Raw genomic sequence first — 6,125 nt, forward strand, 5'->3', positions numbered from 1 at the left:
AGACCACTGAGGTGGGCGCTGTGGCCCACGTGGTAAACCACATAGGTCTGGGCAGTGGGTGGCAAAGGAGATGAAGAGAAAAAGGCAGATTAAGAATATTAAGAAGTTGTAATCAGAGAGGGAGACAAACCATAAGAGACTCTTAACCATAGGAAACAAACTGAGGGTTGCTGGAGGGGAGGGGAGTGTGGGGATGGGGTAACTGGGTGATGGGCATTAAGGAGGGCACGTGATATAATGAGCACTGGGTGTCATATACAATGGATGAATCACTGAACTCTACCTCTGAAACTAATAATACACTATATGTTAATTAACTGAATTTAAATAAAAAAATAAAGAAACTGCACCAAAGATATTTAGAAGACAGTCTATAGGACTTGCTGATAGATTGGATAGAGGGGTGAGGGAAAGTGAGAAATCTCACATCCAAAAGGTTCCATGGGTCCTTTCCCCATTCACAACTGTACCTCCTCTTCCCAAACTTCCCACGGCACGTCTTGTAATTCACTCCATGGCTAACAAGCTTCTCTATACTCTTTACACACTCCACAGAGTGTTCTCTATCTCTTTACCTCCATCAGGTTCTGCCCTAGGGTCCCTCCTCCTTTCCCTATAGCTGTCCCAATAGATGGGCAACAGTGTTAGCTTTAGCATGACCCCCATACACATCTGTACCACTTCTCTTCCTCTCTCTATGCAGGCTAAATTTCCCTTTCTTTGGCATCATGCAAGTGAGCCATACCATTCTCATGGCCATCATCTACCAACCACCTATGTTCTCTCAGTTGATGAAGCCATCCAATTAGTATGGCCAAACTCTAACCTTAGTGATTATTCACAATTGCTCCACCTGTGAAAAATCTTAAATTCCACTATCCCACTTGTGACCACTTCTTACCTTTATCCCTCTGCCTCCTGCACAACTTCATACTCCTTCAGCTCCCTGCCTTTAGAGAATTTTAATCCTTTTATTATCTCCCAGTCCTCGATTGTCTGAATTTCCTACCCAAACTGAACATCAAAGTCAATCACCTGAACAACTTTCTTAACAACACTTTTTAAAAAAAAGATTCTTTTATTTATTTATTTGACAGACAGAGACCACAAGTAGGCAGAGAGGCAGGCAGAGGGAGAGGGGGAAGCAGGCTCCCCACTAGCAGAGAGCCGGATGCGGGGCTCGATCCCAGGACCCCAGGGCTCGATCCAAGGACCCCGGGATCATGACCTGAGCTGAAGGCAGAGGCTTTAACTCACTGAGCCCCCCAGGCGCCCCTAACAATACTTTTATTTCTGTCCCCTTTAACTTCTATTTAATCAAGCCATAAAGAAGGAAAAGAAAAGAAATACAAAAGCCAACGTTAGGTGGAGAAAGAGTGAGAACTTCAGAATCAGACATGTCTGAATTCCAATCCCAGCTAGGCTACTTACTAATTCTATATCTGAGAAATACCTTCTCTGAGCCTTGTGAGTGGTGTATGTGTGTGTACACACATGCGTGTATGCAAAATAGAAATGTGTATTGTAACTGACTATTCAGTAAGCATATAGAAATCACTTCAGGTAGTCCAAGTAGAGAAGGATTTAATGCAAAGAATTTGTTACAAAGTTGTAAGGGAGGCGGTGTGCCTGGCTGATTCAGTTGGTAGAGCAAGCAGCTCTTGACCTCAGGGTCGGGAGTTCAAGCCCCACGTTGGACAAAAAGCTTACTCAACAACAACAACAACAACAACAACAACAACAACAACAACAACAAAGTTGTAAGGGAAGTCTGAGAAACATAAAAAGGAAAGCAGAGTTACCCAGAGATCAGGAAACTACCATTAATCTTGGTTTAGGGGAGCAAAAGGAGAAAAGAGGAGTCCAAAGATCAAGGAGATGGAACCTACAGTTCTACACTAGCTGCTGATGCACCTGGAGTTTGTATTGCTGACGCTACTGTGCTAGGCAGGAACCACTGCTGCTGATGTGGCCAGAGAACCTGCCAAGAGCAAGAGGACCTCTCCCCTCTCCCTTCCTCATGTGAGGGTTCCCACTGGTGGAACCTAACTGGAATGAAGTGACAAAGGCATCTGAGAAATGTGGTTTTCAGATTTCCAGCCCTTCCCAGGGGAGAGTATAGAAGAGTGGGTGTGGGGATGAGTTCCAGCAGGCAATATCTGCCACATAGATTCAGCATAACTCTTGGTTGCAAGTAATAAAACCCAACTCAAATCAATGTTAAGTACAAAGGAAATTTACAGACTTATGTGACTTTAGACCAAGGTAAATATACATGTTAAACTGATGTTAGCAGGCATTCGTCTCTCTCTACCCCGTAGCTCTGCTTTCTTTGAGTTGGCTTTGTTCTCAGGCAGGCTCATCCTTCCTGGTGGCAAGATGTCCACCAGGTCTACCTTCTATGAGCAACTCTTGCCCAACAGTTTGCAGGAAAATTCCTGGATCTGATTTCATCATATGCCCATTTCTGAATTGATCACTTTGACCTGATTATGGGTTAGGAACTCAGTCACTGACATGGGTATGAGACTGGGTGATTCCCATCTGAACCACATAGACTTAGAGTGGGGTGGGATGGATCTTTAAAGAACACTGATGCGCTTTTACCAATAAGAAGGGGGGTGGTGCTTGCTGTGCAGATAACAACAGAGGCAACGACATATCCCTGACAGGATAATACTTACCTTGTATGGTTTTTCTTGTACTCCATTCAAACTTCTTCTACTCCTCAGCTAAAGACTTTGACAATGTTGATATCACTGGGCACAAAATCCCTCAATTTCTTGCCTGCTCCACTTTATTAATTACCCTACCTATATCCTTGCCCTCTCCCCTATCCCATCAGCCTATAAAGTTAAGGTATCTAGTTCTTCTCCATGAGCCCTTGATCCTACCTCCTCTCGTTGTCTCTGGGCTCTCCCTCCATCTCGCATCATCTTTTTTCTTTATTTTCTAATTCATCTTCTCTACTGGTTTCTTTTTGTAGTTGATGCCTATGTTTAAAAAGGACAAAACCAGAATCTTTAACTTCCTATCACTCTTCAGCTACAGTCTATTCCTCCTTCCGAATTTCTCAAAAGGGAGGTAGGCACTTATTCTACCTTATTTTCATTTGTTTAATTCACTGTATTGTGGTTCCTGCCCTCGTTTTCTGCTGACACAGATCTTATCATGGGGATCCAGTCCTTCAATGTTGCCAGATTCAGAGGATACTTTTTTGCTTTGAACTTATTGGAAATCTTTGGTGCATTTGATGCTGTTGACCACTTCTTCCTCCTTGAAAGTCTCTCCTCCTTTGGACTTCTTCCATGACATTACTCTCTGCTGATTCTTCTCTTACTGTTTCTTCTCAGTTTTCTTCCTAGCCTTCTTCTCCTCTGCTGGTTCCCCAAATGCTGGTACTCCTAGAATTCAGGCCTAAGTCTTTTTTCTCTTCTCACCCTATATGCTCTTCCTGGGAATGTATTAGAATAGTTCTGCTGAAGAAAGGGGTTGAGCAAGTCCATGCCAGGGATAGCATGTGATTTATGAATTCCATTCCATATATTTGGAAGGATTTTACTCCTTATAGATTTTTTTATTTGTTTATTTGTCAGAGAGTAAGAGAGCACAAGCAGGGGGAGCAGCAGGCAGAGCAGGCAGAGGGAGAAGCAGGCTCCCCACTGAGCAACGAGCCCAACGTGGGACTCAATCCCAGCACCCTGGGATCATGACCTGAGCCGAAGGCAGTCGCTTAACCAATTGAGCCACCCAGGCATCCCTCCTTATAGATTTTCAAATGATAATAACACCCAGAATAAATAATAATAAATAATAAACCCAAGAAAGAGGGTTTATTGAATCAACTACAAGAAAGATTGCACTATCAAAGCAATACTTACAGGTAGTTGTAGAAAAGGCTGACTTTACTTCATTAAGTGTCTTTGCTGCTAATAGAGATGAAAGATCTATTCTCCCATATATGGTGCCAACTGCCTGGTAATGCTAAATGGTTCTATTAATCCAAATAGCATAAAGCCAGTACTCTTGTTATGTGACTCTGGATAGATCTGCTTCTAATTCAAGTTTAGGAATAAATAGGTCCAGGTAATGATTTTAAAAGATCTCTGCCTCAGAGGGACCTAAACTGGTCAGAACAACACACTGAGCATCTGAGGCAGTTCGTAGGCTATTGGCTGCTCCTAGGTAGTGGAGAACATCAGAAGTGGGAAGAGATACAATAGAGGATAGATGAAGGACACAGGTTGATTCCCCATTGATCAGGAAGCTCTGCAGAGAGGAAGAGATCAGGGATTTAAGAAGACTGTGTGTGGGTCAAACTGTACTACATGTGAACTGTACAATTTGCTTTTTACATCTTAGCTAATTAGACTCCTTTCCCCACCCTCTCCCCCACTATCTGCATCCATCTGGTTATCTGAAGAGATTTTCCTGAATATTGGAGCCACCCTATTCAATGGGGTTGGGAAGACAAGTATTCTTATTTGTAAACAGGTGATATTTCTGGATTTTTTCATTTGCTTCAGCAGAACTCTGGAAGTCATCTCTTTATTCATAATTCCATAGCCAATCAATCAGTGGATCACTATTTTTTGTGAATTCTACCTACTGTACATTTATTAAACCTGTGCAACTTTCTCTATCCCTACTCCTACCATTATAATCATCTGCTACTTAGACTATATCAATTGCCTCCTAACTGGTCCCCACACTGCCAGTTTTGCTCTCCTCCTACCTATTGTCCATTTAGCAGCGGAAGTGATCTTCTAAAATGCAAGGGGGGACATGCCACTCTTCTGCCTTAAATGCTTTGATGATTTTCCATTCCCCTTAAAATAATGTCCAAAACTGTCAGCCAAATATACAAGGTCCTTTTTGATTCGGTAGGTTCCTACCCTTCCCAGTTCATCTAATAAGATAAGAATACTTCTAATAAGAATACTTCACCATCATCACATCCACACTGGCCTTTTTGTTCTTCTCTTCGGACTTGGAATAATTTTCTCTTCTTCTGGCTGACCTCCAAGTCCTTCACCCCTTCCCCTCATGTAAGTGCCACTTCCTTATGAAAACCTTCCCAAACCTCCCAGGCCAAATTTAGTCCACTCATAGCATCCTGAACATCTCCTTTAAAATACTCATCACATTTCTAACCACATGCTTAATGTCTCTTTCCCCTGTTATTCAAGCTTCATGAAGATGGGGACTCAATCTTGTTTATATGTTCCTAGTACCAAGGACAGTGCCTCACACATAATAACTAGTAGTTGAAAGAGAATGAATTCGTGAATGAGGACACCTTTCCTCTTTTGGGTAATTACTTATCTTTCAAGAACCAAGGTCAGATGTTATATGCCTCAGGTTGGGTTACAATTAAATTTGATTCATTTTTGGATCCTTAGGTTTAGGTTGGGACCTGGTATATGGTTCCTATATCATGTTTGTCAAATCATAATAAACTCTTGCCCAGGAGTTGATAATTACTGAAACTGAATGACAGGTATATAAAGGTTTGTTATACTGTTAAGTTTTCTTTTGTATATATTTGAAATTTTCCATAATAAGTAAGCTTAAACTTAAAACATTTATGTTCGTCTCAAGTTAGGCAGAAGTGTAGTCAAGGATGAGCTTGAGGCTTCTGGCTTGGGTAATCCAGTAAATGGTGGTGCCATTCACTGGGATGGACAAAGCATACCCGCATCCAGGCTGGTGTGTGTGAGTGTGTGTGTGTTGGGGAGGGTTCTTTCACACCCCAGCAAAACTTCTCAGAAGGTCAATAAAAGGGATGAGATAATGAATTTAGATCTAGGCACTTTTAGTTTCAGGTATCTAGAGGGCTTCTCCAATCAGTTGCTCCACAGTTAGCATTTACAATAAATGGAAACCTCTGCCTTAGAGGAATGAACCAAGAGAAGGTTTCTGGATGGTAACATTTCCCCTCATATCTTTGATGACGTCTAGGCCACTGACCACTGGGTACTACCCCACAATCCAGGGAGTAGTCTGCGCAGCATGGCGCCCCTCCGTTCCTTCCTTCACTTTTCACCCACATTCTCTCTTTTTCCTTTTTCCTTATGAATTTCTACCAGGGAAGGCTTTATATCAGACATATGTGAGAGACCTTG

Source organism: Martes martes (genome assembly GCF_963455335.1).
Source record: "Martes martes genome assembly, chromosome: 10".
Taxonomy (NCBI): domain Eukaryota; kingdom Metazoa; phylum Chordata; class Mammalia; order Carnivora; family Mustelidae; genus Martes; species Martes martes.